Source organism: Osmerus eperlanus, chromosome 1 (assembly GCF_963692335.1).
Source record: "Osmerus eperlanus chromosome 1, fOsmEpe2.1, whole genome shotgun sequence".
NCBI lineage: Eukaryota > Metazoa > Chordata > Actinopteri > Osmeriformes > Osmeridae > Osmerus > Osmerus eperlanus.
In genome coordinates this window covers 1380321-1392841 of record NC_085018.1, presented here as the reverse complement: position 1 = coordinate 1392841, position 12521 = coordinate 1380321, and the positions used below count along the sequence as shown (strand labels likewise).

General features: G+C 44.4%; 1 long non-coding RNA gene across 1 annotated transcript; it reads left to right on the top strand.

Moving 5' to 3' along the window:
- The first annotated feature begins 898 nt into the window (after nucleotides 1-898).
- Nucleotides 899-1463, top strand: LOC134011737 (uncharacterized). The gene is made up of 3 exons (XR_009928499.1): nucleotides 899-979; nucleotides 1070-1120; nucleotides 1201-1463. It is a non-coding gene; the product is annotated as an uncharacterized LOC134011737 (long non-coding RNA).
- Nucleotides 1464-12521: the final 11058 nt, after the last annotated feature.

The window sequence follows — 12521 nt, the reverse complement described above, 5'->3', positions numbered from 1 at the left end:
AGTTGAACAGGTGAGACTGGCAATGGTGAGCGCAGTCTCCTGCTCATCAGGAGTTCTGCTGGCGATGGTCCCTGATGCAGCAGTGTGACTCTGTAAGCCAACAGGGCCCTGTATGGGTCAGCATTTTTCCTCAATAGGCCCTTGACGGTTTTCACAGCTCTCTCTGCCTCTCCATTGCTCTGTGCAAAGTATGGGCTGCTGGTCACATATCTGAAGTCGTAGTCCTTGGCAAATGAGGAGAAAGAGCCTGAAGAAAACTGAGGGCCATTATCAGTAATCAGTACTTCTGGAACCCCATGTCTAGCAAACATTGATTTAAAGCCATTGATAACGCCTGCTGATGTGGTTATTGGGGGTTTTATTACTTCAATGTATCCAGAGTAGTAGTCTACTAACAATAAGAGTCATTTTCCCAGTAAAACATATCAGCTCCTACTTTCTGCCAGGGCCGCTGTGGCAGCTCTAAGGGTATCATTGGTTCTGGGTGAAGTGGTTGATTTTTAGCACATACCTCACACTGGGCCACCACTCTTGTGATTTGCACGCCCAGTCCCAGCCATCACACTGACTGTTGGGCCCTCAGTCTGCATTTGGTTGTCCCCATATGTCCCTCATGTAGTCTGGCCAGCATTTCCTTCTGTAATGTCTCTGGTATAAAAATCCACTGGTCTTTCATCAGAAGGTCACCATTCATGTGTAGCTCACTGTGGTGGACCCAATAGGACTTCAGTTGCTGGGGCAGCTCTTCTTGCCGTGGCCACCCTCTCTTGCACTGTGACATCAGCTGGCTGCAGACAGAATCCTGCTGTTGGTGCTCTGCTATCTGTTGAAGTTTACCCTGGGATGCAGGTAAGTTTTCACGTGTCATATTGATAAATATCTGCACTTCCCCTTCTAGCTGTGCCTCTTCTTCGGTCAGTGGGCGTCTCACAGGAGCCCTGGAGAGTGCATCAGCTGTGATGAGTGCCTTCCCTGGCACGTAAGTTATCTTGTATGTGAACCTCAGCAGTCTGAGGCGGAAGCGCTGCACTCTGGGAGGTAAATCATCCAATGCTTTTGTCCTCAACAGGGCCAGTAGTGGTTTATGGTCTGTCTCTATCGTGAATGATAGGCCTAGGAGGTATGTACTCAACCTTTCACATGCCCAGGTGACGGCTAACGCCTCCTTTTCAACCTGGGCATAACGTTGCTCTGTTTCAGAGAGACTTCGAGAAATGTATGCGATTGGACGCCACTCCATGTGTCTCTGCATAAGGACAGCACCCAGGCCAAAGGATGATGCGTCTGCAGACACTTTTGTTTTGGCTTGGCTAGTGGTCTGTACTGAGCCAACACTCTCTGTGATGCCAGCTCCTTTTTGAGGTTTTCAAATGATGTCTGTTGCATGTGGCCCCAAGACCACTCATTGTTCTTTGATAGCAAGTCTCTGAGCGGTTTGGTGGTGTCTGAAAATTTAGGGATAAACGCAATATATGTGACCATTCCCAAGAAACGGCTAACATCTGCTGTATTCTGTGGGATGGGCATGTCTGTGATAGCTCTGATTTTCCCGGGGTCAGGTTCTATGGCTCCAGCACTGATTTTGTACCAGCATGTTTTTCTCTACCTCCTTTAGTCTTTTCAACCTCTTTTAGTTCCCCTGGCAGTGTTGTAGTACTCGAGACCGGTGTCACAACTGGGGAAATCTCACTACATTGCCTGTGCATTGTTTAATTTATTTGTTAATATCATAACTGTTATTGGATGTAAAACATCATGCTTCAAATGCATCCAATAATTTAACTCCTTTCTAATTTGAAATTACCCATCACCCCAATTTGCACCTCAAAAGGGAATGAGGAAGATAGGCGAATTAGTGGCTGTCTGAAGATGTTGGCCAAATCGGCTATAATTACATTTGGTTACCTGAACCACAAAGACTTTACAATAACGTCCAAAAGAAAACACACCATGTGTAATTATGAGACGCTCACTGATGAGGCTGGGACTAGGCCTACATAAAACCTTTACCGGCATTTATTAAGAAAGCATAAAAAAACGTTTGCAATCTGCCTCTGTACCAAAACTCTTCAGAAATCTCTTCCCCCATTACACAAAGAGATTTAGGAAATATTAGCTATGTAACATGCTGTATGTTTCAGGGCGTTAGTTTCAGTTGCTTGCCAGATTTTGTTTGTGATAACGAGCCAGGCCACATAAAGCTATGTAGCAAATGATGAATATAAATGTTACATCAACATTAACTCATGTCAGCTCAGCTGTCTCACAACTTAATGTTACGTAAGTTAAACGCTGTGGTACCGCGCTCCTTCCTTCAGAGAGATGTGAAAGCAGAGACCGAGTACTAATGTGCCTCTAAGAAAATAAAAAATATTACAATAATATTTAAAAAGCTGCATTGCCTGGCCAAGGACACTGCACTACTTTAAGAGTGCACATTTTTTGTTCAAATACACAGTCACAATCAAATCTAACTTTTTACCTAGTCAAACCCTACTGCTTGTGTGTTTTGAGTGGTCTGGTCTTGACCCGGTCTCACCCTGCCTTGGTCTTGGACTTGATTCAGTATCGCCCAGTCTTGGTCTTACGCCTGGGACACACTTCCTGCGATCGGCTGCGATCTGCTGCGACGCGCCTCCTTTTTTCTTTCGGTGCCCATGTTATAAAATGGGACCGACCACACTGGCTGCGAAGTGCCGCGATTGCCTGCGATTGCCTGCGATCTGCAGCGATCGTTTCGGCAGCTGTATACATCTTGAAATGATAAATTTTCAGCAATTAAAAACAAATAATTCATCTTTCAGCATTCCAACACATTTTCTGGAGGAAATGCACTTTCTAGTTCAAGCATCTTCTTCTTCTTCTATTTCTTCCAAGACACCTTTCAGCGCCTTCAAATCTTCAGCTATTAAAACCGTTCAGCTATCATAAAATTCAGCAGTTTCAGGCCATGGGTGCTATGACTTTTCAGCTTTGTACCTCTTATGCTTGAATTAATATAAATCAATATTCATAATATTTTTTACATGGGTTTCCAATGGAGTTTTCTTTCAAATCCTCTCAAACTTCTTTAAACTTCTTCAACTTCCAAATCCTTCTTCTTACTCAAACTTTCAGCTAAAATGTTGACAAAACCCTAAATAATTTTCAAATAATTCAGCTTTTTGATATCTAATCAACTTTTTTCAATATCACTGATTATGTTTCATGACTTTTTCAAGCCGTTTCTGAGATTTACATGGGTGTGTACGTGAAACCCTAGAGTGCAGACTTAAACGCTTAGAGTGGAGGGCAGCTTCGGATGTTGTTGAAAAAATATTTCTAGTTTGCCAGCATTGCCACAATTTTCGTTCTTCATGCTTCATTTTTGGATCAATAGATAGCTAATTTTGTGCTGGTCGTAGACAGTTGTCTGTTGAATCCAACAGACGTACACATTTGTTCAGAGCCCAACCCTGCCATCCATCATCACACTGTTGTTGTTTTGGTGTTGTTGTCACTACTGTCATCGACACGTCATTGTTTGAATGGAGTTGAGGAATTGAGATGTTACTGTAATTGAGTTGTTATTGTTGCTATAAACTTAAGCCAATTACTTACGCCTAATGTTATTGTTGCACTAGTTATTTGTTTTCCATTGCGCCTGTTAGCCAAGATATAGTTACTCTGTGATCTGGCTAACTGCAATGTTCCTTGAATCTGACCACTCAAATACTGTACAACTATTCATTCAACGCTTCCTCATGAAGAGAAGATGGTGCCTTGCACAACTAAACCTGTAATGGCTGGCTTTTAGTCTGTGACAAAATGATTGCACACATGGGGTTGCAAAGTTATGCATGTATTGAACTAAACTGAGAAAAGCTGTTAACAATAATTAAGTGATGGGGTGTGTCCATTAGTGAAACAACAGTGAAGGGAGTGTGAGTTTGGGTTAGGTTGGTTATAGGTGCTGGTCTGTGGGCATCTGTGAAGCCCTCTGTGACAATGCTGATTAAAAGCTTGCTGTTGAAAAGGGCTATACAAATGAATACAATGGATAAATGAGCGAGGCATCGGAATATAGGAATACTGGAAGTGTAAAAAACTAGTGAGCTACAAAACAACAAAGTGCTGTCAGCAAAGCTGAGTGGTGATGGTGGAGGGAGGGTGAGAGAAGAGCCTGCTCTTCAACAGGTAGGCAGGCTGCATATAGAGGCCTGTACGGGGCCTGTACTACCAAGCAAGTTCAACAGGTAGGCAGGCTGCATATAGAGGAATCTACTGAGTTGTGAGAAGGACGACTGAGCCGTGGTCCAATCAGATACAAGTAGTTTTATTCGTCTTCAATGCAGATCACACAGACATTGGGAAATTTGCACATCAAAAGCCCACATTGCACAACAGCCGGTCTCCCTTTAAACTCTTCTGCACCCCGCCTTCTGCACCCCGCCAATTTGTGGTGTAGCGTTAGTGTAGCTTCAGAGTAATGACAAGCAGGATTACGTTACAACTCTTTACTCAGAAACTTCAGCAGCATGAAGGTACATAACTAGTCGCATGGCGGTTGACTGTTCTTCTGCCCCCATGTACGTAAATTAACTAGCATTCATTTCGGAACAGTGTCTCCTAGTGGTAGCACCATATAGAACAGTATTACAGAACACAACATCTCCTCTTTCTGTAAAAGAATACTCTTACTTACTTCAGCACTAAACTAAAAGAAGTAAATAGGATCCAACATAGGATGACAATTCAAAAAGTGGTAACGGTCATTCCTACCAATGATCAAGTGCACAAAGCATTTTTTCGTGTTAACTACATTGGCATGTCCCGAAAATGCATTACCCTGTAATATAAAATAAACAAACCTAGAATAGCAATAGTATCATTGGGAAAATTGAATTATATCTCTCCAAGAACATACAGTTACATTAGCCAGGTAGAGTAAAAGAAAAGGCTCTAATGTAAGTAAATCAAGTCAATAAACAACATAGGCCTGATGCCAAATAGGTGTGACTCTGGTGCGTGAATGGTCTGTAGGAGTGTCTATAGAGTCCTGTGAGTGAGGTAGAGTGTTGCTGTTTGCATGTGTATCAGTGTGACTCTGGTGCGTGAATGGTCTGTAGGAGTGTGTGTAGAGTCCTGTGAGTGAGGTAGAGTGTTGCTGTTTGCATGTGTATCAGTTCCCAGTGGAAAGTGGGCCAGGTGAGTTGCATTCCATTCCACTGTGAGAGAAGGCAAGCTCAGGCCACTTGGAATAGTAGTCCACTAGTGTTATAGCATAGCGGCAGGCAGGGGAAGCTGTTTCAAATGGCCCGACAATATCGAGGCCAAGTTTCTGCCAAGGACCCTCGGGAAGCTGGACAGGTTGCAGGGGAGCAGGGTGAGTAAATGCAGTTTTATCATTTGACTGGCAGGCAACGCAGGAGGCTATGCAGGTCTGAACCTCCGAATCCATTCTTGGCCACCAGTATAGATCTCGCAAGCGCTGCTTTGTGCGTACAACTCCTTGGTGACTCTCGTGGGCCAAGGCTATCAAGGTCTGGCGTACAGAAGTTGGCACTAAGAGTCTTGAACCCCTGAAAATGAAATTGTCTTTAACTGAGAGCTCATCTCTCACCTTGTAGTAGGGAGTCACGTCCTGGTGCACTGCTCTGATGGAGGGTGGCCAGCCACGATTAATCTGTTCCCGCAGAGTAGTCATTTCAGGACATGTAGAGCAGGCAGCTTCAAAGTCAGCCACTGGAAGAGCCTGTAGTGTGGACGAAATCTGAGCCACTAATTCAGGCTCCACACCAGCAGAGGGGTCAGGAGGCAGAGGCAAGGGAAGACGAGAAAGGCAATCTGCTGTATCATTTAGAGACCCTGGACGGTACACAATGTCATAGTCAAAGCAGAGTAGGCGTGCAGACCAGCGAGCCACACGCATCCCAGCTCTCCCTATCCCCTTGGTCGTAAGCAAAGTGGTTAGGGCCTGGTGGTCTGTGCGCAGAGTAAAACGATGGCCCCATAAGTATGTCCTCCATTTTTCTGTAGCCCACACACATGCCAACACTTCCTTTTCCACTATTGAGTATTTGCGCTCTGTTGCAGTCAGGGTGCGGGAAGCGAATGCCACTGGTTTCTCCGTGCCATCAGGCTGTATTTGGGCAAACACAGCACCCAATCCGTAGTCACTCGCATCTGTAGAGATCACTGAGCGGAGTGTGGCGTCATAAAGGGCAAGCGCTGGACTAGCTATCAGGAGCTGTTTAACTTCATCAAAACTGCTTTGAGCAGCTTTGTTGCGTTGTACATCTTAGGATAGGATAACCGGTTTACTTTATCTACACATTTACGGAGGAATAAGTGACACAGCTCGCCATCGGAATTACTTTACCGGAAAGAGAACAATCATTTATTATGCACCTGCTTATATACGATACAGCAATACGTAACGTCCAATCAGATCACTGTATGAGAGCATAAGACCCCCACTAAAATCAACACCCCCACTTGCTCTCATAATACACACACAAAAATAAATAAATAATAATAATCAAAAATAAAACAATCTGTCACATTGACGTTTGTTTGGCAGCTTAGGCTACATTCCAAAAAGAAAATGTCTAAACTGCTCGAGCTTAAACTTTGTTGCAGGCTTAGTCATAACATCTGCTACCATCTCTGCTGTTGGGCAATATTCAATGGTTATATTGCCATCATTGAGTGCTGATCGAACAAAATGAAAACGAATATCAACATGTTTACATCTCTGACGATTTACAGGATTTTTGGACAAAGCAATTGCTCCTTGGTTGTCTTCCAAGATTTTGACTGGCACATATTTACACTCACTATCCATTCCATTCAATAGTTGTATAAGGTATAGGCATTCTTGAGTAGTCGCAGCCAAAGCCATATATTCAGCTTCACATGTGGATAACGCAACTGTTGGCTGCTTCTTTGATTTCCATGACACAACAGGACCCTTTTCAGTTAGACCTACACAATACCCTGTAGTACTGCATCTATCCCTCAGGTCTGCTGCCCAATCAGCATCACTATATGCCACAAGTTTAAGTGCCTCTTTACTTTTCTTATAGCATAACTCCTTGTTGATTGTGCATTTCAAGTATCTCATCACATGTTTGGCCGCCATCATGTGTTGTTGTTTTGGCTGTGATAGGTACTGTGAAAGCTTGCTGACTATCCAACTTAGGTCTGGTCTTGTACATGTCATTACATAAATCAAGCTGCCTATCACCTCTCGATATCTCCTAGAATCGCTAAGTTCCTCATCACCATCCAAGTTTAATTTTTGTTCACATGGGGTCGACCTTGATTTACACTCTGACATGCCAAACTTCTCCAGTATTTTTGATATGTATCGCTTTTGGTTCATTCTTACCTCTCCCTCACTCTGGTTAAAATCTATGCCTAGAAAGTGCTTAAGTTCTCCAAGATCTTTCATTTTGAACCTTGCTGTCAACATTTTCTTCACATCATTGAGTGAATCACTGTCCCTAGCTGCTATCAGTAGATCATCAACCCAGATGATCAGTATGATCCTATCATTCGCTGTTTCTTTGTAGTAGACACAATTGTCTGCTGGATTCTGAGTAAATCCATTTTCACTGAGGTGATCGTGTAACACCCTATTCCAATTCCGTCCAGACTGTTTCAAACCATATAGTGACTTGTTCAGTTTACCGACAAGTTTTTCACCTGTCTCTGACTTGACTTCAAATCCTTCTGGTTGCTCTATGTAAACCTCACAATCTATAGGAGCATTAAGATAAGCCGTCTTGACATCCATTTGATGGAGTTTAAGGTCATATTGGGCTGCCATTTGCATCAGAGTACGTATTGATGTCATATTCGCAGTTGGAGAAAAAGTCTCCTTGTAGTCTATTCCAGCTACTTGACTGTAGCCTTTAGCAACATATCTTGCTTTATACGTCTCAGACTCGTCAGCATTGTTTTTGACGGCAAACACCCACCTACCCCCCACTGCAGTCTTACCCTTTGGCAGTGTTGTCAATGTGTATGTGTTGTTTTCTTTGAGGGAACTAATCTCTTCCTTCATAGCATCAGCCCAAATCAGTGACTTTGGTGAATCCATGGCTTCACCAAAAGTCCGTGGTACACTACTACACACCATCCTGTAGCAATAGTCAAGATTGGCAAATAACTGATCCTCACTATCAACATCAGACACATAATCATTCAAGTATTTAGGAGGGATCCTATCCCTTCTGGGGTAGCGTGTACAACTATCTTCTGTCAGTATGGCACCTCTGTTGTCTGTCTCTTGTCTGAGAGTCATTTCTGGATCTACCAAGTTAGACTCTTGGTCCTCTTTTGGTGTCTGATCAGCTATCTGGTGTCTGGGCATGGGGGATGCAAATCTCTTCCCATGAGCATCATCTGTCATTTCTAGGTCAGTCTGAGTTTCATGTTCAACTACATTCTTCGTAATGAACTTCACAAGCCTGTGCTTCAGTACTTTCCTTGTATGTGGGTAGTAGACTAAGTGTGCTGGGCTATTCTTGTCAAACCCTACAAACACTCCCTTCTCGCATCTGGGATCCAACTTTTTCCTGTCCTGTTTGTATGCGTAACACGCCGTTCCAAACACTCTCATTTTCGAAAGGTCTGGTTTCTTTCCCGTCAGCATGTAGTATGGGGTTTGTTTGACCCGACTATTGTAGCACCTGTTGCGTATTACTGCAGCAGTCATCACGGCATATGTCCACAATTCTTTAGGCAAGTTACTCTCGATAAGCATACATCTACCCATCTCAAATAGAGTTCTCCAGTTTCTCTCAGCAGTTCCGTTTTGGTGAGGAGAGTAAGGTGCTGAGGTCTCATGTCGTATGCTATTCCTACTCAGCAAAGCTTGGAATTTTCCCCCTGTGTACTCTGTGCCATTGTCTGACCTAATACACTTTATCTTCCCATAAGGGGCAGTGTCAGCAATGAATTTCTCGGTTGCTTTGGCAGTATCACTTTTAACCTTTAAGAAATAGACAAACACTACGCTTGTGTAGTCATCAGTAAATGATAAAACATATCGAAAACCATCTTTTGCTTCTGGCTCGATAGGGCCAGCTAAATCAGTATGCACTAGATCAAGTGCTGCCTTTGCTCTTTCATCTGGTTCTCGGTTTCTGCTCTGAGCAAATTTCCCTTGTATGCAGACCTCACAATTTAAGTTAGATCTATCGACTGGCCCCTTGATTTTCATTCCCTCTACAACATTTTGTAGTTTAGAGACATCATCATAGTTACAGTGACCTAGGATCTCGTGCCAGGTTTGGATATCATAACATGCATTACACTCATCATCATTCTCACCACTATAAGTGTTCAGATAGTACAGTCTGTTGTACTCTTTGATGTCAAACCTGGTCCCGTCTTTGTGGATGAGCTGGTCACGGCCCTGTTTGAAGTTCACTGAAGCTCCGTTGGTCGTCGCGGTTTTCACAGAGAAAATGTCCTGTGGATAGGATGGAATATACAACGCCCTTTTTAGCGTCGCTTTCACCTGTTGGCCCTCGCTGTTAATGAGAAAGATCTCTGCATCACCTCTTTTTGACGCGACACCGCACGTCCTCGTTCCATCGGCCAATTCCAAAACGTGCTTCTCTGGCTGGAAAGTGTTGTCAAAGTTCTTGAATTTTTCAATGTCAGTTATTATGTGTGATGTAGCGCCCGTATCGACCATCAGGCCTCTCTGTCTTGATCCGTTGATTTGTCGTTCACTTATCTTGAACGCATATCCATGTTCGTTTTCCTCTTCAGCATCAATCGCTTGCTTTGCATCATCTCCCATTCTCCGTCTGCACGTGGCATTTCTGTGTGTTGGACTTCTGCAAAAACTGCACCACTGCTTCGGTCGCTGGTGCTGCTCGTTCGGACATGCTCTAGCTATATGCCCCTTTTGATTGCAGTTGAAGCAAGTAATGCTCTCTCTTCCCCCAGCTCCCGAGGTTGAGGCAGTCACCTTCATCACACCGTCATCACTTGAGTTAGCATTTTGCTTCTCCGTGCTCTCAAAACTTCTCAGCTTGGTTTTAAACTCCGTAAACTCCATCTTCTCGTCACCCTGGGTTATGTGGATGGCAAATACCTTAAATGACTCCGGCAACCCCTTCAGAATCATTGCTATTAGAAGTCCATCACTAAGGTTTTCTTCGGCATTTCGAAGTGCTGTAATGGCAGTCTCTGCCCTAATTATGTAGTCTGTGACACTCTCATTAGCTGCCTTCTGTAGAGACGTTAGCTCGGTGTATAGGCTTATCACACGTGGTTTTCCTTTACCTGCGTAATGATCCCTCAGAATGGTCAGAGCTTTTCGGCCGTTATCAGTCGCTTCTCTCATGACCAGAGACAGACTTTTGTCGTCCAAAAACTGTATTAACTCGGCATAGGCTTCTTCGTTTTTAACTTCGTCATTAACATCGTCCTCGCCTGGTTCTTGCAATATGGTCTCCTTCAGCCCTTGAAGACGTAGGTAGCCCAAAAACTTCGTTTCCCATATCTCGTAGTTCTTTTCATCTCCGTCAAAGCATAACCTGCTCCATCGGTTTCCAACGTCCCGTCTGGGCCCATAACCTGTTGCGTTGTACATCGTAGGATAGGATAACCGGTTTACTTTATCTACACATTTACGGAGGAATAAGTGACACAGCTCGCCATCGGAATTACTTTACCGGAAAGAGAACAATCATTTATTATGCACCTGCTTATATACGATACAGCAATACGTAACGTCCAATCAGATCACTGTATGAGAGCATAAGACCCCCACTAAAATCAACAAGCTTCAGTCCATTTGAATGTGTCTGTTTCTTTGGCACACTCACGCATAGGGGCAACAACTGTAGCAAAGTTGGGTAGAAATTTCGAGTACCAAGACACAAGGCCCAAGAAAGACCTCAAGGTAGCTGCATCAGATGGGGCCGGGGCATTTAGAACTGCATCAATGTGTTCTTGGTCAGGCAGGATCCCCTCAGCAGTGATTACGTGACCAAGGAAGCGCAGTGAAGTCTGCTTGAAATGACACTTGTTGTCGTTCAGCACTAAGCCTGCCTCTTTTAGTTTCAGCAGGACAGTTTCGAGGTTATGGTCATGTGCAGTAGGCGTGGCACCATAAATTATCAGGTCATCAAGGTAGTTTTGAACGCCAGGTACGCCTTGTAGAATTGTTGCCATCATTTTTTGGAAAGCAGAGGGTGCGGACGCTAAGCCATAGGGCACCCTGCGAAATCTGAAGAGCCCCTCGTGTGTAATGAAGGCTGTAATGTCTCTACTGTCCTCATGGAGGGGCAACTGGTAGTATGCATTGGCAAGATCAATGGTAGAAAATACCTTAGCACCTCGCAGGTTGGCAAGCAGTTCGTCGATGTGGGGCAGCGGATAGCTGTCGATGACCACTGCCTTGTTTGGTTCCCGGAGATCAGTACACATCCGGATTCCACCATTTTTCTTTGCTTTGACCACAATGGGGGACACCCAGGCAGAGGCATCGATCTTCTCTATGACGCCTGCATTCAACAGGCGATTCAGCTCGGCAGAGACGCTTTCTCTAACGGCAAAAGTCAAGCGCCGCAGCTTCTGGCGCACCGGTCTGATAGTAGGATCAAGTTTCACTTTATGCACAAAAGTCTTAGCACACCCAATCCCAGGGGTATTGGTATCAGTATGTGTTGCGGTGTTTGTGGACATCACCGGTGTGGGTGGCACTGGAGCTGAGGTGAGGATCCCCTCGGATGCAAAGGTCCAAGGCAGTGAATAAGTCCATACCTAACAGTGCTGTCCCTCTCTCCACAACGAAGAAAGTGGCTGCTGTAGAGGTGTTGTCCATCTGTACTTTAGCATGCAGACATCCCAGTACAGGAATGTTATCTCTTGTGTAGGTCACCAGCCTGGTAGAAGCTGCAGACAGCAGAGTGTCACTGAAGGATTTCTGGTAGATGTGGTGTGGCAATATAGACACGGCAGAACCTGTATCCACGACCAGCTGCATGGCCTTAGCAGGGATAGTAGTAGTGGAAACGGTAACATCGCACAGCAGTCTCTTTGGTGCATGGGCAGAATTATCAAGGTACAGTATGGTCACATCGGGTAGCTGTAGCTCATGCACATTGCTCTGTGGTGCTGAACGGCACACCCGTGCAAAATGTCCTCTTTTATTGCACGATTTGCATTGTGCTCTAGCTGCAGGACACTGAGAAGAATTTGCTAAATGCTTGTCTGAGCCACATCTGAAACAGGAATTGTGCAGTGAAGAGGTTGGCATAGAGGCAGCAGTATGGGAAACAGCATGAGAAGTAGCTGGACGAAAGTTTGTTTTATATTGCATGTGGGGCTTGGGTTGTATAGCCTGCACTGGAGCGCTATTGCCATCCGTTTTCATCTTGTTAACTTGCTCAGCAGCAGCTTCCATCTGTATCGCCAGCGTGGCTTTCTCTAGAGTCAAATCAGGTTCTAATAACAGTCTTTCTCTTATTTTGTCATTTCGCAAGTGTTCCAGCAGTTGATCTCGAAGCATC